Here is a 21725-nt window from a genome sequence, read left to right on the forward strand (position 1 = left end):
ATCCACTGCAAAAATTCCATTTGAAGGTCTCTTGACTATCTGCTGCAGTTTTTTTAACCTATATAGATTCCGGTTGCATGTGATAAAGAGCCTGCGTGCTAGAAACGTCACCTGTGTGACAGTCCATTATAAAAAAAGTTGCATTTTTGGAGCCTTGGTGTGGCAATTTTTCCCCCTGTTTTTATTATTTACTTTGTTGAGCACCCAACTTCAGCATTTTTGCTTTATATATATATATATATATATATATATACACTACCAGTCAAAAGTTTGGAAACATTACTATTTTTAATGTTTTTGAATGAAGTCTCTTAGGCTCATTAAGGCTGCATTTATTTCATAATAAATACAGAAAAAACAATAATATTGTGAAATATTATTACAATTTAAAATGATGGTTTTCTATTTTAATATACTTTAAAATATAATTTATTTCTGTGATGCAAAGCTGAATTTTCAGCATCATTACTCCAGTCTTCAGTGTCACATGATCCTTCATATTCAACATATTATACATTTACACTGGTTTGGCCCATTTCTGGCTAATTTTTAGACTGGTTGTGAACATCTAAAACTAGGAAATCAGAAATCAGCAATTTCTACATTATTTGATGGTTTTTGGTTTTTGGATTTGGTTTTTGTTTAGCTATATTTTTGTACTATTGATTATTTTCCTATCCATTTTTGACTGTTTCCTTTGCTTCGGATAAACTCCATGTCCTCCATAACTCCATGATGTTTTTTTTAATTCTAAAAAATACTTTTGACAAATGATATCTTTTGAGTTTCTGACTGATGTAGTTCCTCCTGCTTAGCTGACATGTTCATACATTCCATCATTTTAATTCTTATCATAATTTGTAAGAACATACTTTTTTAGGGTGCCATTACTCATGTCAAAACTGGTTGTTGAATACATTAAGATATGATCGTGTCCTGTTAAGGACCACTTCAAATTAGACATTTCTTTTGAATTGGATATTTCTTGATGGCCTAAATTTTAATGAACAGCACCCCTCTCATGTTTGGGGTTTGATATGAAATGGTGCATTGGCGTCCTTGATCTCCTGCAGTCATCCTCGAGGTGTTCTCTAATATGGCTGAGAGTGACATGCCTCGACAGTTAGCATTTGCACATCAATAAGGCAATGCAGAGCTTTGACCCAATTACAGGGCTGGAGATCAGTGAGGCTGGAGCTCCGGTGGGCTCGGCTGGGGAGCCTCGCGCTCAGCTTGGCAGGGTCACGGGAAGCCGGGTCACTCCATCGGCTCTCGGCTCTCAGTCTCAGGGTCAGCTGGTGGTCAGGAGATGAGAGAAAGCGCTGCCTTTAGCCTTTGAGTGCTGTCATCTTTTTCTCTTATCTTCCTCTCTTCATCTGCCTCTTTCTCACAGACACACGCACTCGTCTCATCTGCAGCTGAATATTGGGTCTCTCGCCTTTTTATACACACACACACACACACGCGCACCAGGGGTGTTTTCTCTGAAGAGGTAAAAGAGGCAGTGCTTTTTCCAAAAAATAGGATGTTAATATTATATTACATACATATTATGTTATTATTAAACTGTTTTTATTATTATTATTTTTTTTTTTTACTTTTAATAAATATATGTTAAATATTATATAATATAATTAAAGTGGACCTATTATGCTTTTTTACATTTTAATTTTGTTAGTAGTGTGTTGCGGTTATGGTAAGGGGCGTGACATTTCCAAAACATGCTCAAAGCGGTTGACTAATCACAACACACTGGTCCAGCCGACCAATCATAACACACTGTGCTTTTCTTTCAGGCGATGCTTCATTCTAAACAAAGCGTTACTGACAGATTGGGAAGAGAGGTGCTGCAACAATGTAAAATATGTTTTTTTTTTTTTTTAAACATGAAAGCATGAATACTAGAACAGGTTGAGCCCAAAAACAAAATCAAAACTTTGTAAAAGGTCATAATATGGCCTCTTTAATACTGTATTTTTTCGTTTGAATACATTAAGAAGTCCACAACATACCACTGACGTACGCACACACATTACACTTGTCACACTGAGAAGTGACCTGTCAGTCAGCCCATTCCCACAATCCTTCACCTCAGAGAGGAGTGGAGGAAGACTTCTCTCGGTTCCATGCCTTGTTAGATCTATCATCCCTTTAATTAATAGTGTTTTTACGGCAGCGTCTGAACTGTGTCATTTCCATTATTGGAAAACCCAACGCGATTAATGAATAATTTTCATTTTTGATCCATTATATCATGCCAGTTGATCTCTTTTCCGCGCGGCTGAATGATAGCGTCGTTTTCTGCCCCTCGATCAAATTTAATTTGGCCCTCTATTATATTACAGTGTTGCGACTGAAGTGTCAATTTTTGTCAGGCAATTAGAAGCTATAACCTGTGAAGCTAAGTTTGATAGGCATTGTAATTGGATTGTTTCAGCAATAGCTTGAAACGCTTATAGCTCTTTTTTCCTCTTGTTTCCACCCTTTTCACTCCTTCCTGGCTTCTCATAGCAACTCTATATGTGTAACTTCAGAACAAACAAAAGATGGTGGTCTAAAGGGGGAAGCTAAGAGTGCTTGCCTGGCAGAAACTCCCCCTCTTTGCCGCTTTTCCGATTTGCATGGATTTGCAGTATGTCTTTTTCTGCTTCTGTGGTAGATGTTTGTCTATTCATCTTGACCCTGCAAGAAAAGCATAGTGTTACATTTAAAGCTCTTGCTGGCAAAATTGTGGCCTTTGTGGGCCGTGACATGAATGTGGAGATTTCTGTAGGAAAGAAAAAGTAGTTAGCTACACACAAAAAGTAGCTAACTACACTTAAGTTACTTTAGGGGGCAAGATATAAATTATAATTGACCATATTTTTGCTAATCTTAATTAGTGTGACAGTATCAAATTTGAACATGTCAATTTAAACTAAACAACAAAATAAAACACACCATTTTACATAACTGAGACGAAAATATAGTAGTTGTCACCATTATGTTCTGGTTTAGTTCAGTTAATTGACTCTTCCTTGTTTACATTCATCAGGTGTGTCTCTTTGTTGTTGTGTTCACGCCACTGATCAGTTACCATGGACACTACACTAATCATCACAGCTGTTTGTAGTTAAGTAATCATCACTGTGTATTTAAGTTCCTCCCTTTGTTTTGTTCATGGTTGGTTGTTGTGTCCAGTGCACACTGTCTCGCATGTTGGCTTATTGATCTCGTTCATAATAAATCTTAAGTTATTGAATCTTCGAATCTTCTGTGGAACTAAGCATTACAGAACAACTGACCAAACATGGATTATGCAGCAAAATTTGCGGCCGTGGCTCAGAAGAGCCTTGATTTATTTATTTATTTTCTCCATCCTTTTCGGGTGAGTTTTTCCGTCTCGCCATCACCTGCCCTTATGACGACGGGACCCTGAAGTCACTGTTCTGGATCGGGGTGAATTACCATCACCCCATGGAGCTCCCAGATACCACTGGACTGAGCTGGAAAGAAGCTATCATCTGGTGTCTGGAGAGCGTCATGTCGCGGTCCAAAACACAGCCAGACCCAAAGCCCGAATCATCTTCATCGACCGCGGAGTACTCGTGTGTGCCCCCCACAGACGGAGAGATACCACCCGCTGTGACGCATCAGCCAGAGTCCGAGAAGAAGAGAATAGAGCTGACCCTCGCCCCGACATCGTAAGTCTGACCAGGCGAGTGAACCCGTGGCATCAGTGGACGAGGGAGAAGTGACTATGGAAAATGAGGACTGGCTGATTGACTTCAATGAGGAAGTACTGTCTCCCACCCTATCCCTCCCGGTACCTCCATCATCGCTGTTTTTGGACAGCTCTAATGACTTTTCATCGATCTGCATGGACTGTTATAATTACTGTGATTCTGTCAAGATTTCTGTTGCCGCAATCACCGCGAAGCTCAGCCAGTCCTCCAGCTCCACCGCTGGCGGATGTCTACAGCCCTGCGCCATCTCCGTGGAAACCCTATTATGACGTTGAGCCACAGGTCGAGTTACCACCAGCAGCGTCAGTGCGAGAGGATCCTGTAGCTTCGACCCCTGACTTCGGATCTCTTCGCTACATTCTACCTGTCGGCTCTATCTTGGCTCTTTCCATCTTCGGCTCCACCGGAGACCCTCGGACTGGCCGCTCCAATGGGTTCCCTCGTCCTGCCGGCTCCCCCTTGGTCAGTTGTCACACCACTGCACTCCGTTTTTCCACTCCTACAGCTGCAGCAGGTTCCTCCTTCCCCTCGGTGTCGCCTCTGTCCTCCATCATACCAGCTCCACCTCAGCCCTCTGGCATACTGGCTCCGCCCTCGGCATTTGTCGCCACGGCATCGCCTTGGTCTCCAGTGCTGCGATGACACTCCATTCCATCGGCTCTCCATCTGTGCCTGTGGATCCATCAGCCACGTCTCCCACGGTCGTCCCCTAGTTGTTGTCAGCCACTACCCCATCTTGGCTCCTCCCTCCCTCGACTCCACCGTGGGCTGTCAGCACTGGGGAGCTCTGGGTTTGTGCCACCAGGTGTTTTACATCGACGCCTCAGGGACCTTGTCGTCATCCTCCCATCACCAACCCTTCGCCTCATCCTGCCATCATTCTTTCTCTTCTGCCTCTTGCCATCCCTTCATCACCTCGTCTACCTCCAAAGCCCCCTCCGGCCCTTCCTCTGTTGTTCCTTTATGGTGCAAGGTTGCGCCATGCCAGAGGGGGGAGTACTGTCACCATTATGTTCAGGTTAATTCAGTTCATTGACTCTTGCTTGTTTACATTCATCACGTGTGTCTCTTTGTTGTTGTGTTCCCTGATCAGTTACCATGGACACTAGACTAATCATCACAGCTGTTTGTATTCAAGTAATCATCACTTTGTATTTAAAGGGTTAGTTCACCCAAAAATGAAAATTCTGTAATTTATTACTCTTGCTCATGCCGTTCCAGACCCGTAAGACCTTCGTTAATCTTCGGAACGCAAATTGAGATATTTTTGTTTAAATCCGATGGCTCCGTGAGGCTATTTTTGGTGTGCCAAAAAAAAAAAAATAACGACTTATTTAGTGATGGCCGATTTCAAAACACTGCTTCTTGAAGCTTCGGAGCATAATGAATCAGCGTGTCGAATCCGCAGTTCGGAGCGCCAGAGTCACGTGATTTCAGCAGTTTGGCGGTTTGACACACGACCTGAATCATGATTCGACACGCTGATTCATAACGCTCCGAATCTTCCTGAAGCAGTGTTTTGAAATCGGCCATCACTAAATAAGTCGTTATTTTGTTTTTTTTTGGCGCACCAAAAATATTCTCGTCGCTTTATAATATTAATATTGAACCACTGTACTCACATGAACTGATTTAAATGTTTTTAGTACCTTTATGGATCTTGAGAGAGGAAATGTCATTGCTCCCTATGTAGGCCTCATGGAGCCATCGGATTTAAACAAAAATATCTTAATTTGTGTTCTGAAGATCAACAAAGGTCTTACGGGTGTAAAACGGCACGAGGGTGAGTAATTAATGACAGAATTTTCATTTTTGGGTGAACTAACCCTTTAAGTTCCTCCCTTTGTTTTGTTGGTCAGTTGTTGTTTGTGTCCAGTGCACACTGTCTCGCATGTTGGCTTGTTAATCTCGTTCATAATAAATCTTATGCTATTGAATCATTGTCTTCATCTTCTGTGGAACTAAGCATTACAATTGTATAGGGAGTCAAATCATTTTTGTGTATCTGAACTGTCCGGATGAACCAATTTCAGTGCTATACAGGAGAAAAAGTTATTTAGGACGAAACCAATTTGCTACAATGAATTGGACTTCCCAGTGCTACATAGGAGAGGGAATTATTTAAGATGAACCGACTCAATGAATCTGACTTTCCAGCGCCATATAGACCTTAAACTGGGTGCACACTGTACAGTTTATAACAGACCTTTATGACTTTTGCTTGTCAGACTGTACAAACATGATCCCCACTGTAAGCCATGTCACACTGTGGGATCTCAGTTGTCATTAATGTCAGACTGTACGGCAGTCAAGACGCGTCAAAAACTGACTCACGCAAGAAGTCACGTCCGGAGTTTTACATCATCAATCTGTTCGATGACACGTTCAGTGACGTCAGCTGCATTTACATGCGGGATGGAAATAGTGGCTAGCAAACAAAAACAATCTCTAGTGTTAATTTTGATCATGGCTTTACTTAAAAAAGAAAACTGGAAAAAAAACAAAGATGTGTGTGGAGCAAGTGGTTTGTTGTCTCACTAATTGCATCATCAGATTCTGCACTCCTATTGGTTTTTGATTTGACGGTTGTCGTAGAAGAAAGCCACACTACAGGACTTCATCAAATCTTCTGACACTGCCAGAATTTCATTCTTAAATCAGTTATTTCATTGTGATCAGTTAAAATCTGATCTCAGTGGTCATTAATCGGCTGTTGGCAAACATGCCAAACTAGCGATCAAAGACTTCAGATTTTGGCCTAGGATCAGAGAAATCTTTTAAGATTAACAAAACTTGTCTCAGACGTGGCCAAAATCGTACAGTGTGAACCTGGCTTTAGTCAGGGTAGTGCCATATTTAATTTTCAACAGGAATGAAAACGAGGCTGTGAGGGATAGAATACAATGCGTTCATTGGATTGTACTGTTGTTTAACAACATACCAATCGTTCAGCTCACGTATCATCTTTCTGAGGAAAAAAAAAGACAAAAACTCCATGAATCGGTTTTAAGAGTTGTGAAAATTACGTGATCTAGAACCTTTATTCAGTGTGTGCCATTGTAAAGACTGTAAGTCTATCCCTCACAGCCTCGTTTTCATCCACGTTAAATTTAATATGGCGTCTAACCAGACTAATGGTGAGGAAACCATTTTGACGAACTGATTTGCTAGAATGAATCAGACTTTCCGGTGCTGTGAGACAAAGAGATGTTCGTTTGGTGAGTGCGTTTGATTTTTCTTTCAGTTGAAAACGCACTATATCGTGACTTATTGGATAAAGTAGCTCCTTAGTGAAATGACCTACACTATTTTGAAAGTAACTGAACTACTAGCTGTCACGCTACTGAAAATATCCTCCCTAACACCGCCAACATCTCAATTAACAAAATTCAGTTTAGCATATTTTAAAATGAAGTCAAAGTGTTTTCACTGTGGCTCTCTACAAACAATTTATTTCCACCATGCCTTTATTAGCCTATGTTTATAAGTGCATAATGTGGTCACACATGTCAGACGTGCATTATTAGTGAATTAGAGAGCTAAAATGAGGCGCAGAGTCATGTTAGATGAACCCAAGATATGCACAGTGTTTGTGATGAGAGCTGTTAATAAACCTTCACCTGTGTTGAGTGTTCTGCCCTTTATGGCAAAAAAGCAGGGCCTTTTTCAGTCAGAGAGTAAATTAGGCCTCTCATAACGGCCTATATTCTTTCTCAGCATGACAAGAACTGTGACACAGGGTGTATTGACCAAATTAATGAGCACTTCCTAGTAGGGTTCAAGAAACACATTAAAACACTCTTGAAATGAGCCATGTTCAGATTTTAGCAACACTTCTGTTCTGTATCACATATGTGCTTACCAGAGAGACTTGAGACTCTGTCAAGTGTTTTTTTGTGGACTTGGCTGTAACGGAGATACTCCCTCAGTAGGAGCATTCGAATCAGAATGACAAATGCTTTATGATTTGCCCTTTCAGCTGGAAATGCAGGTGTCTTTGTTAGAAATGCATTGCGGTCAGAAAAGCTGCTCCTACATGTAATTACCAAAAGATTTTTGGCATACACACCAAATGATTTTTTTCCCCTGCTTTCCCCAGGAGTCCCAGTAAACACCTTCCCCTTCCTTCACAGTAGGAGAAGTAAAATTATACATTTGGTAGAATGAATCTGAGATGTGTTTTGTTTTCATAAAACTCCTAAGTTTTAGCTAAGTGATGTCACTTTGCGTAGTTTATTTCTGCCGACTTTGTTACTGTTAGTTAATCTATAGCTTTTTCTTTTCCCCATCAGCACTGCAGGCTTTACTGTAGTTGATATGTCTCCATAGACAGTCATTATTATTCATGCTTTGGCTCATAGAGACATTTGCCTATCAGACAGGCCTGGATTAACATGTGGCTTTTTAGCACCTGGAGCAGCGATGCTCTTCAAGGAGGAGCAGGCATTTGAAAGTGCTCAAAGAGCATCAGGAGAGGGGGTGGAAGCCGGGATGATTGTTTGTGCTAGATCTCCCCAAACCCCCCTACCCCCTCCCCCTTGCTCTTGGAGCACCGGTCCCGTCGCTCCTGGCAACACCCCGGGTGACATGGGCACTGCCGATGCCTCCTGGGAGAGACTGTGTCACCTCTCAGTGAGGCATCAGGCTTTTGTTTCATGTTCAACCAGGGTTGGATAATAACGCATGCATGTTGAAAGTGAAAAGAAGAGAATTAAAACAAAATGTGGTGATGCAGTTGTTCACTAAAAAATAAATAAAAATAACGAGGTTAAAGGTCATTATTAAATGTGTTTAAATACATACTGTAGATTATGATGTTTTTCTTGTATAATTTCTGCAAATATATTGCCTGTTTTATTCAGTTATTATCATGCGTCTTCACTTTAATCAGTACTTTGCAAAGAAAAAAAAACATGTATTTATTTATTTAATGTGATTTTATGTAAGTGATGCTTTATTTGGAAAAATGTGGTGAGATAGTTGTTCACTAAAAAAATAATAAAGAGGTTAAAGGTCATTATCAAGTGCATTTAAATACATTCTATAGGAAATCATGCTTTTCTTGTATAATTTCTGCAAATATATTGCATGTTTTATTCAGTTCTTATCATATTTCTTCACTTTAACCAGTAATTTGCAAAAAAAAATTGCTTTCATTTATTTAATGTGATTTTATGTAAGTAATGCTTTATTTGGTAAAATGTTGTTCACAAAAAAAAAAATAAAGAGGTTAAAGGTCATTATCAAGTGTGTTTAAATACATACTTTAGGAAATCATGTTTTTCTTGTGTAATTTTTGCAAAGATATTGCCGATTTTAATAAATTATTATCATGTTTCTTAAGTTAAAGGTCCTTGTTTAAGTACGTACGGAAGGAAATCATGTATTTCTTGTAGAACGTTCTATTATAATCATGTTTCTTCACTTTAACCAGTAATATGCAAAAACACATTAACTTACTTCAAGTGATTTTATGTAAGTGATCCTTTAATTGGCAAACTGTATGTGATTATGTAGGCTACCCCCCCCACACACACACACTGTATCTACCTAGTATCAGTCAGACAGGAAATGCCTGCCTTTCTGTGTGCACCTTTTTTGTGCCAGTGGAGGGCAGAATTACATTTCTGAAATTCAATCCAGCAAAGTTGATTAAAATGCAATGAGAACAGCTCTCCTGCTAATGTTGTTGATATCGAGTATAGTTCCTCCACTTTTCCTAAAGGATACACAGCCGTAACAGGCAATAATTCCAGTCGCTCAGATTAAAATACACACCAAGGGCATGCTGATGAGACTGAAGACTCAAACCGTAAAAGGAGTATTTGTCTCTTTAAGTACACATTTAACTGTACAAGTCAATGATAACTTGCTTAACGCAACTTTGTGTCTTAATTATACACGATAACGTGAGAGGGGAGATCCTGGTGCCGACATCTCTGACCCCAGAGCATCTCTTTCTCGTGCCGCTCGATGATTTGTTTTTATTTCAGCATTTATCATATACTGACAGATAAACTCCAGACCCAGATCAGTTTGAATCAAAGTGAATTGGAGACTTCTACAGAGCCGTAAATGTCTTTAATGATCCCCAGGCAGCGGAGCAGAGAGGCAGAGTCTGTTTGAGTGGCGTTAAAGGGAGAGATCTGGGCCTCCCCTCAGCGTCTAACCTACTGGCACTTAAGAGGCATGTTGCATTATGCTGCCCTGCATTTGCCACTTGGATCAACCAAATTATCTGACAGGAAAGAGGGAAGGTTCAAAATTGAAATTTCAGCTCCATTTATTTAAACACGGCAAACCACTTTGTGTATATTCAACTTGTGCCGGTGACATCACTGTAACACTGGCCCAGCCGGGTGTTTGATGGGCGCCTTGAAAACAAATTGCGGCAGAGATCTGGTTATATGATAATAAATAGAATATGCCAATCAAATTAGGGAGGTGTGTCAGTCTGGACTGTCTGGAAAGCCAGGTACCAGTGGTTCAAACTGAGCGTATCAATAGCTCATTTTAAAGGTCGCTGGCCTCATTTGTGTATATTTGGTACTGTATGAGTTTTGAATCTTAATGAGGACAGCATTTTTTTTTTTCTGGAGAATGTTCGGTAAATGTTATAAACACTGGGAAAACAAATTTAGGCAGGCTGCAGTGACGGCCCTGGTAGTCAAATAGACTGAAGGTTTAACCTTAATAAAATATTAGTCAAAACTCAAATATTTTTTTGGCAATAAACTCTAACCAGACGTTTAAAAAGATATACTTAGTTTAATTTTGGCTAAATTTGTAACTTTATTTTTTAATTTTTTAAATGTCCAAAAGGTCGATTTCATTTTGAATTGTTTAGTGATGTTTAAATGACATTTATATATATATATATATATATATATATATATATAATGATGTGTATGTATGTATGTGTGTGTATATATATATATATGGTAACACTTTACAAGGTTCATTAGTTAACATTAGTTAACTACATTAGTTGACAAACTAATAATGAACTGCACTTATACAGCATTTATTAATCTTTGTTCATTTTAACATTTACATTATTAAAATCTTGTTAACATTAGTTAATGCACTGTGAACTAACATGAACAAACAATGATCAACTGAATTTTCATTAACTAACATGACGAAGATTAGTAAATACAGTAATAAATGTATTGCTCATGGTTAGTTCATGTTAGTTAATACATTAACTAATGTTTAACTAATGAACCTTATTGTAAAGTAAGTGTTGCCATATATATCACAAATCATTATGGTAACAGGATTGCAAAAAAATTCTTTTAACCCACCATTTGTTGTAAAACAAAGGCGTCCCAGGCTAAAATGCATGTTTAAGCTGTTTTAACTGAAAGTAACTTGAAATATCTTAAAATATGTCAGCGCCATTGTTTTGTCTTAAGATGTACACCAGTAATGTATTTTTTCCAAGGCACATTTTATAAAAGTTACTTAAATGCCCTAATTGAACTAAGGCTTAATCCTGACTTAAACTTAGCCCTGTCTGTGAAACCGGGCCTTTAAGTACTATTTTGCACCGTATTTGTGGGAAATGCCATGTGGTTTGTGATCGGTCTACAACTGTTAACTTTAAAAAAAAAAGAAAATGGAACATAATTATCAAAGAATGATCCATTATAACCTTTATTTAATATGTTAAATCTCTGCTATTATAAATCTTCAATTAATAAAAAGTGAATAGTAGCATATTGACGCTTGAGAAAATATTCAATTAGCCCCTCTGTATTATATATTCTCGCATACGATTGCGCTGAGGCTTGTTAAACTGAGATTAATTTAAAATTCACACTTACAGTGTGATCACAGATCAGAGTCTTGTTTTAATTTTCTTACTCTTGGTTACTTCACTGGAGACTTAACAGAGGAGCTCAAATTTTCTCAGCATTCTAAATAGACTCATGCTGACTGACTGAACAGCATTTTCTCTCACCAACCCCTTAAAACAGAATATAAAAAAAAGTGTAGTCTGCACAGACCTCCATCATACCATATTATCAGACTGCACAGAAGTTTACAGTTCACGGTAGGGTGATGCATTTGATAGACTCGCTTTTTTCTGTGGCCATATGAGTTTTAGTTTTTTTATCATTGTTTTGTATGGACAATCTGTACCTCATATCTTTTTTTTTCTCCCCTTGTTTATCCTTGTTCATACATGATCGCTGCTCTTTTGCTTGCACAAAAATATTTCAGAGACAGTGCAATCAGTCTTACTTTGGCAGACGTTTCTGAACGGAACTGCATTGATGCTGTTGGTAAATTTGATCTTTGAATTGCTCCTTCACAAAAGCAACCAAACATGGCACACTTTTATGACATCAGCAGAAGTATGTTAATCTTTCTTTGTGAATTATAACAAGTCGTTTCTTCATTCTGCAAAAGAAGGTGTCTGGCGCGTCAGAGTGATGCATGGTTTACTCATGTAAATGTGATCTTACTCGCTGTGGCACGATGACTGATCTCCAGTGCATTCCAGAAAAACAACGGCAGCTCGTTAGAAATGCGTTAAGCACACAGATGTAGCCTTTTGCCAAAGGAGACGGAGGACCTGAGCGGAGCGGGAAAGATGAAATTCAAATAAAATGTATAGATGAGACATTTTTGAGTGCAAAGGATCTGGCCAAGAGTATGAATTTCCATGTCATTCTGTGTCATTTTATCCCCAAAACAAAAATTCTGTCATCGTATACACACCATCATTCACCATTGATGCAAACCAGCTTTCTTTCATCTGTGGAAAACCTAAGAAGTTAAGCAAAAATGTCCAATGAAAGTGAAAATGACATAAAGCACAATAAATATAACTTGTATAACTTGTAAAGTTCTCTGATGTCATGAATAAAACCTAAATGTAAGACACTATTCACAATTTTGACATAGCATATTTGAATATGCAAAAACTATTTGGATCGGCAGCTCTAGTTCCCATTCGCTTTCATTGTATAAGTGCAGCTTGGATGTTCTGCTAAACATCTTCTTTTGTTTTCCATAAAAGACATGATGGTGAGTAAATGATGATAAATGATCTATTTCTTTCAATCCTACTTTATTATATTTGATATTTACATTTCTAATGCCTCTAAATTATCAACACGATTTGCTGAAAAGCATAATCTTCTATATTCCGTCTTGATAGTTCATACTTCATACCTTTTTTTTTTTCTTTTTTTTTTATACCAAGTAAAAGCCTTTTAGTATCATTCTAAAAAACGTCCTCCTTCGGGTTATCTTTTTGCCCCACAAAAAAAAACACAAAAAAAAACTTTCTTTTGTCATGAAATTAAGCCTTTAAATATCATCTTACTAAGATATATTATTAGAAGATATAGAGTGACAACGGATATTTATATGCATTTTATGTAAGTAGTTGGCTATACTTTTATAAAGATCTGATTTAAATTACAAGCCATCAGAATTTCAGCTTACTTTTGGCCATATAATTAGCAGCCACTGCACCAAATTGCATATTTTTGCTCAGTTTGTGCCTCTAAATAAAAATAGATTGTTTCACTTGTTAAGCTAAAAAACTAATGTATATGTAGTATCTCATAGTCGCCATTCAAATATGCGCTGTTTCCATTATCAAAGTTTCAGCAATGACTTTTACCTTACACACAGAAGTTCACACAGAAGTCATTGATAATTGGCAGGGTTGTAGCTGGAGCAAGAAACTCAGATGTATAAAGCAAAGTTTTCCACTCCACTCCAGGCAGCATATATTCAGTGGGGAAGTGCACTTTCCTAAGCGACACCTTGCGATATCATAAATGGCTTTGGCACTTTAGAGCGCTTGATATACAGTGGCATCCTGCAATCTATGGCATGTTTTAGTGGGGATGGGAAAGGGATGGAAGTGGGGGTGAGGTTGGTCCCAAGAGAGGCACCACTTCCCCTTGTTTATGGGGCATCCTAATTGGGACACTGTTGTCAGACAGTCTGATGTGACTTCTAAGGCGCTGTTTCCCTGAGAAGTGTGCGTTTGTGTGCTTGCTTATGTGCACACATGGTGTTCAAACTCTGCTGCCTGCCCTGTGGCTTCCTCTGCTGTTTCCTGCCTGAGCGGCCCAGGCTGCCTGGGCTGGCTCCCCCTCCGAACGCATCTCCGACGCCGCATGAACGTGGAGGTGCGCCCACCTGTGCTCAGCCCGGCATAAACCCGCAGGTTCGGAGCGCTGGATGGCAGGAACTTCCCACTGCCACCCCCCTCTTCTTACTCCGCTGCTTCCAGCTGAGGAAGAGTGGGTGAGAACGCCACCAAACTTTACCTGCTACACCACATTCGTATTTATAGCTTGTTTTTGTGTGTGTGTGTGTGTGTGTGTGTTCTTTGCACTACCTGCTTACCGACTGACAGCGATTTTTATCTTGTTCTTGTGCCTGGAAGTGACACAGATACTGTACACACAACATCCCGGCAACATTCAGAGAGGCAAAAGTACATAAACATTCATAAATAGGTCATCTGTTCTTTTTTATGATTTAGATTTTTTTTAATGTAGGGGTTAATATTAATATTTCATAATAGTAATTTGAAACCCTTTAAAAGTTCTTACTAAAAAGGTTTTTTTATGAGTAACTTGATTTTATTATTGTAAATATTGGTTTTAGTTGCAGTAAGGGCTGTTATTTTTAATGTGTTAGTTTAATAATGATAAAACATTTTATTTCTATAACACTTTTCAAATTTCAACAAGAATAGGAGCTCACACACATAATAGTAGAAGATTTCTTATACAAAAAGGAAAAAAAAAAATATTTAGAGGCCAAATACAAGGACAAAACATTTTTGATTTACATTTTCATCAGTTTTGTATCAGACAATAGCACACGTAAATTTGTTTTTTAGCTTATGCACCAAAGTATTTTATCTATGAAGTATTTGGCGCGGACATTTTACAGCCTTTTGGGCTGTTTTTGCTGTATAACACTTTTTATACATAAAATGCAGCTCAAAGTGATTCATGGGTTGAAAAGAAAAAGAAAATAATAGTAAATAAAGTTGTGATTAATTATATAAAAAATTTGATAGGGGAAAAACCCCCCCCCCCACATCTATTCATGCCTGCTGACCTGTGCATAAATTATTTGATGCATTTTCCTGCCATCGAAGCAATTCAAGCTAAATTTGCCACCTTTATGTTTTTTGCAGCTACAGCCAACGCACCTCACCAAACCGCACTTACCAAAAGCTTGCACAAAATGAGTCGTTCAAACAGGATGTGTATTTACATTCAATTACAGATAGATGGCGCTCAACGAAATACAGGATGCTTTTCAAAGTGGACAACCAAGCCTTAAAACACTGCGCTAATGGCGTAAGATGCTGAAAAAACAGCAAGACTCAACACAATGACCCAAGATATCAACAATACAAAAATAGTGCAGAAAGAATACAAGTCGGTCAGTCTATGCAAAATAAATAAATTAATACATTTATTAAAAATAAAAACTTCTAAAGCTATTTTTTATAATGTCTGCTCAATGATTTATTTGTCTACCACAATAATTTATCTTTAAATGATCTTCATTTGGGGGCTTTTGCCTCCAAATATTGATACATGCAATTAATTGTGATTAATTACATTAATTAATTGTCATATCATGTAATTAATTACATTCAAAGTTTTAATCAACTGACAGCCCCAGTTGTAAGTGAACATGTTTAGTTTTGAAGATAACTTTGAGAAGTAGGCGCAAATCAGAAAGACAAAACAAAAACAAAAACAAAGGCAGAAATAAACTACATTTGGCAGTTGGAAATCAAACAGCTGTGAGAATAGACTGTGTGTGAGAGAAAAATAGGGGTCCACTCTGGGGGTGAAAATGCACCAGTTAACATCCTGTAAACAAGGCCAACAAAGGCGAGATTTGAATAATAGTGCAGAACAGTACATGGAGGTTACCAATTATTTTTGCATAAGCAGTTTGAGATATCTCTCTCTCCCTCCCTCTCTCCCTCTGTGTTTAGCATTAAACATCTCTTTCTCCATTCTCTGCTCCTCAAACAGAAATCTTTGAGCACGGCGTAAAGCTTTGTTTTCTGCGATTTGATGGCATTGCAATCCCAGTTGCTTTAAATAATTCATCACGTGTGGATTTACTTTAAAATAAATTAGATTTTCTTTGAGAACTGACTCTAAAATACTTCTCATCTAAATAAAGTGCTATGATAATTGTGACTTTGAAAGTTTTCTTTTTAGCAAAGATCATTTGAATGTAAATAAAAATGTATCAGTAGTAAGTTCACCACTGTAACCGCTCTATTTTTTAACATTATAATCACTTTGTTAATGTACATATGGAAAAATAAAGAAGAAATGGCACATTCACAATTTAAAAATGAGCTCAGTTTATTTCACACATTTTATTAAAAAAAAGCATTTAATTTGAGCGATTTCATAATAAATAAATAAAGCAAGTATTGGTTTTAATGACCTATTTTAACAACAGTTTCTCTATATTAAGAGAATATCACTTGACTTATGGATTTAAGACATTTCCTTCAGTTTATAAAAACCAGCACAACAGCAACCATAATCAACCATAATCTATAGCATGCATATATTTATAGCTCATGTATTCTCCACTCATTTAACTAATTTCAACAGTATACAAGGAAGAGGTTAAGAGGAAAATAAATTGATCGTGTTCTTTGACAATAAATAGTTACTTCAAAAGTTGGTATATTAAAAAAAAAAAAAAACTTTATTCAGATTTCTCATAGAAAATTGGTTTCCACTATTATTGCTGCACTATTGCCATGAAAATCTGTTAACTGAAATCTTGCAGGGTCAGGTGAGTGCACATAAAATTCTCGTATATCAGAAGTACTTAACAGGAAGTGCTCTCTGATTCCGAGAACCGTGTTCGTACGTTTATACGCCGCCTCTCCGTACTACGCACATCACATCAAAACTCGTCTTAAGTTGTACACCTTCTGTCTCTGGAGTCATAGTTCACTACTAAAACTCTCCACTTCATTTTGGCGACTCTATTAAGCTAAATTTTGCAAGATGTGTATCCTTTATTCATAGTGGTCTCAGAAACCACAAGGGTTTCACACTCATGCATAGTTAACTGTTAATGCAAAATGCTTGTATCAAGCAGCACCGATCATTGTCTCACGAAAACCCCAAAGAATCATGCGAATCAAACCCCAGGCTACCGTGTGTCAAAAACCTTCTATGTAAGCACCTGAACCAATATAAACCAGCAGTTTACTTCTCTCTCACACAGGTCGGACGGGGGAAAATGAAGTCTCACTTCTATAGAAAAAAAGCACCAGGAATGTTTTTTTTTTTTCTCTCTTTCCTCGGTTCATATAATGACCAACAGCTGTTACACCTGCCACAGTGAAAAAAAATTAATTAATATACATCATAAACATTGATTTGGTTTATAAGCATAATTTTAATGAACATCTCAAAGGGAAAGAAAAAGATTTTTAAAGCCAAATCTATAATTTTCGTAATACTAAACTAAAATATCTTCATTAATGAAAGTGTTTCATCACTGTATTATAATTGTTATACTTTTTGGTTGGTGTTTTATTATAAAACCCACTTTATATTAGGTGGCCTTTACTATGTACTTACATTTAAATTAATAATTTGATACAATGCACTTATTGTGTATAACATGTTTTTACATTGTACTTATATTTTAAAAATACCTGCATAATTACATTTATAATTACAATGTTGACCCATCCCTTACACCTTAACCCACCCTTAAACCTACCCATACCACCAAACCTGTCCATAACCTTACCCGTATACCACCTCAATAGCAGCAAAAGTGTTTTGAAATACAGTATGAACACAAATAAGTACATTGTACTTCTTTTTTGATGTAAGTACATAGTAGTTAAGGCCACCTAATATAAAGTGGGACCAAAGAATAAAAAGAAATTGTTCAAGAAATATATTAATTATTTACAGGCAAGCCAGATTCCTAATACAACCGTTTCTTCAATTTTGATACTGATCATGGATCATTCGCTGAACACCCATGGCGAATAAAAAATAAATTAGGCCTACTTATTTTCTAAACAATATGCTTACTGCAACATGTTTCCAAGTAAAGGTTACCAAGAAGTGAACTAAAGTGTGAAGAGCATTATTTTGAAAGAGTAATAAGAGAGAAGTGTTTTGTGCTCGCTTTATTTTTATCTTGCTCGGGAGCTGCGAGAGGAAATGACAGATTGAAGGATTCGGTGGGCGTCTGGTTTTCGCTCGAGTGTCCTGTGTGTAGTTAACACATGCCCACCGTCGCTCCTCACAGAACACCAAATGCCAAACGATTCACTGCTCAAAATGTCCAATAACAACCTGCAAGAAATGTGTCCAAATACGCTCATTTTTATTTCCTAATTATACACTACTTTTATGTTCCCATTTTACTTGCTTCATTTAACTTTCTGCAAGACCATTAAAAATATAATACACACAATTTTTATATATATATATATATATATATATATACACACACACACACAGACACATTTTACACTTTTTCAGTTTCACCTTTAAAAAATGGCCAGGTCACATCAACATGTACTAGTAAACAAACAAACACCATTCTGTTCCGCAACAACCTCCAGATACCACCCTGGGGGGGGGGGACAAAAAACTTGGAGAGATGATGGGGAAAATCACAATGGACAATTAAAATCTTATTCATGAGTTGAGAAATTTAATTTAATGAATGTAGAGCTCTGCAACAACAGATGGTCTTCTTATACATAATACAAAGATAGATTCCTTGTTTGAAGACCGCCTGATCAAATGCCAGTAGTTATCAATTAGGAGCAGAGTGATGGTTAGTGAGCGGGAACATAAAACACTGTGTCCCCCCCTCCACACACACACTCTATCTACCTTTACAAACACACACACACACATTCACAAACACTGCCTTCAAATCATATAGTTTATACCACTATCTTGTCTGTGAGAATAAAAGTAAAATTGTCTTGCACGCAATAGCTTTATATGCAACGCAAGGTTTTACTATACAACTTTACTTGTGTGTGTGTGAGATCTCCACTTCACCCGTCCCACAAAGTCACAGGGAAGAGAAATTAAATGCACTGCATGCTTTTTAGTATGAAAACACCTTCAATATAAATATATTTAAAGCTTGTACAAGATAAACATGATTTTCTAAATTCCATCAGGTGTGCTGAACTAAAAACTAGATAGCTTACTAATTTTATCCATTTTATCTGAGGTAAATTGTTTATCCAAAAAAAAGAAAAAAAGAAAAAGAAAGAATTCATCGAGTGATTGAATATGTAAATGAACAAATGAGAGAATGAATGTAGAAGGAAATGACCACAGTCATCTTCATATTTGCAATATGAATCTCAGGCTCCATAAATAGTAATGGAGTGTGGTAATATATACTGCAGCCCAACTGGAGAGAGCAATTAAGAGGCTGCTCAGATTTAGTGGAAATGAAGCTACTTGCAAAAGCCAGGGAGGTAATTGTGAGACAGCCTTGATTGTTTTGTAAGAAGATGCTTTCCCTTTAACTTTTTAAACACTCCGGCATCTAGAGAGACTCTGTTTTAATGGAAATAAGTGAGTCTGGAAAAAAAGGTCTAAGTTTTTCTCATTTATTTACTTCCCTAAATGCATTCTTAATCATATAAAAATTAAGGAAATAAGAATAATTAAAAAATGGAAAATTTTAGCACTTTCGGGAACGGCGAGGTCCTCGCGTCATTCTGCTTCAAAGAAAAAAGATAAATGATGATGCCATTAAAAAGTGAACTAATTAAGGAAGGCTTCTTTTAAGAACTCATTAACTGCAACCTCATTTACATAATGATGCATATTAATTAAGTTTTAATGAATCTGAATTTCCACCAAGCCGCTTTTCTTTGGCTGTGGAACAAATTGAACAAATTATTTAAAAGTGTTCTTGAGTCTACTTTTCACACCAAAGGGGAGAGAATGCAATCATTTGTAGAAAATCATATTTTTTTAGGCAGGCCCATCTGTTATTTTTTTTTATTTTTTATTTTTTTATGTAATCATTTACCCTTTTTTTTCTAAACCTGGGAGATTTGTTGCATTTCCACACAAATCACGAGGTTTGTTATCAAGAGTAAAAACACTGGAAAATAAATCTTAAGAAATTCAAGACTTGCAGAAAAAAAAAAAAGGATCATTTATAGCGTACTGTATGTCCACACAGTCAACAAGTAATGCCAGAGAGTGCCTTTATTTTTCTCCTACACAGAAGGTCACTTTACAGGACTTGTGCATATTATAAATTTAATTTTACTAAAAATATCCAATAAAAAATATAATTTCTAAAAGTTGAAGACATTATAATCAGTTACCTTAAAGACCTCTACAGGACTTTTGTTGCTATCTGTTGCTGCTGTGGTGAAACTGGAACAAGAGAATGCATGTTTAACAGCACCAGCTGCCGCAATTTCAGGTGTTATTGTGGTGTGTGTGAGTGACTTAACACATATGCTGCACAAACATCAGTATCATCTCCTTCCTTTCTGCATGCAAAGCTCTCTCTCTTCCTCTCTCTCTCTCTTTAACACTTAACGCTGCAACGCTACTAACATAAATCTGGGAATAAGCACAGCCCGTGGGACTGACAGTGCACAAAGTTTGGCGTTTTAGCCTTTTTTTTTTTATTCTGGGGGAGGGAGTGGAGGTGAGAAAAGAAGAAAGAAAGAGAGAGAGAAAGAAAAAGCTGATGAAAGCCATTGCATGATGCTTAATGCAAAACTCACTTGCGCCAAATGGAGCGACGGTGCCTCTCTCTCCCCTCCGTCTCCCAGATGCTGAGCTCCGGATGTGTCTCTGAGGTTAACCTGACACAAGCGACAGCTCCCCTCCCCGTCTGCCTGCCTCGCGCAGCCCCCTCTCGCTCCTTCATCCGTTTCTGGCGCTTTAAAGGAATCACCTTTCTGTGGCGGTAGGATGCCGGGGGTTCTTCTGACAGTGAGCACCTTCCTCAGGGGAGGTCAGGAGTCAGGGATTCAGATGAGGCAAGCTGGCGATGCAGTGTAACTGAAAATGGAAAGCAGATGTTAGTTAATTAGGGAAAATGTGACTGACAAGACTTGAGCGGCAAGGTACACGAGCTAGCCGGCACCGAGCAGCTGTTGTTGCCGACTTCATTGTCAGTCTCGTACACAAGTCACAACATCCCCACGGCGAAACGCGGCTGCGTACGCAGACAATTATCAAAATAGAATTAAGCTTGATTTAATCATACCCATCTCTCCTTTGAGTTTTCGGCCATCATCGGCCAGCCGCGCGGTTTTCTCGCCTCCCTGTTTTCTTCCAGTTCATTTTCTGCATTTATTCCGTCGATGCGGTGCACCCAGGGCTGTGACTCCACCGAGACTTGTGCTGAGAGGGTGGAGAGACAATAGACGGGGGAAAAAATTGCAGACAAAATAAAACATTCTTAATGAGCCACACGCAGTAATCTTTCACTTCTCTCTTCTGCAGTAGGAGGATTTAGCGGCTGCGCTGAGATTTTTGGTGAAGCGTTTCAGCAAAGTGAGAACGAAGAGGTGTAGAGGTGCAGAGCTCATCGCTTTGATTGTCATGGATCCTTGGGTGGAAAAACAGATTAATATGCATTAAATGTGACACTGAGGAAATCACAATCACATACTGATAGATCAGACTCTCTTTACCCCTGACCTTCTGTGTGTTTGTACACGTACAGTGGCCCCAAGATGTATTTTGGGAGCGTTCACCCAAAAATGAAAGTTCTGTCATCATTTACTCATCCTCATGACTTCCTTTCTTTTGTAGAACACAAAAGGACATAAAAAAATGTCAGTGTTTATACAATGAAAGTCAATGGGGTCTAGTGTTGCTTTAGACTCTATTGACTTTCATTGTATGGACAAAAACTTTTCTTCAAAATATCTTTTTTGGTCTTCCGCAACATAAAACATGAGAGTCATGAGAATGA

The 21725-nt window shown here is 37.9% G+C and overlaps 1 long non-coding RNA gene across 2 annotated transcripts; it reads right to left on the reverse strand.

The window, feature by feature from the left end:
* Positions 1-292: 292 nt before the first annotated feature.
* LOC127499076 (uncharacterized) lies at positions 293-21452 on the reverse strand. 2 transcript variants are annotated; one of them, XR_007926035.1, is made up of 3 exons: positions 21012-21441; positions 20524-20803; positions 293-2682 (listed from the first exon to the last, which is right to left on the reverse strand). It is a non-coding gene; the product is annotated as an uncharacterized LOC127499076 (long non-coding RNA). The 2 variants fall into 2 exon arrangements; XR_007926034.1 differs by lacking the exon at positions 293-2682 and having other exon boundaries at positions 16087-20803; positions 21012-21452.
* Between the last annotated feature and the right edge of the window lie 273 nt (positions 21453-21725).

The sequence above is a fragment of the Ctenopharyngodon idella genome, chromosome 17, assembly GCF_019924925.1.
Source record: "Ctenopharyngodon idella isolate HZGC_01 chromosome 17, HZGC01, whole genome shotgun sequence".
NCBI lineage: Eukaryota > Metazoa > Chordata > Actinopteri > Cypriniformes > Xenocyprididae > Ctenopharyngodon > Ctenopharyngodon idella.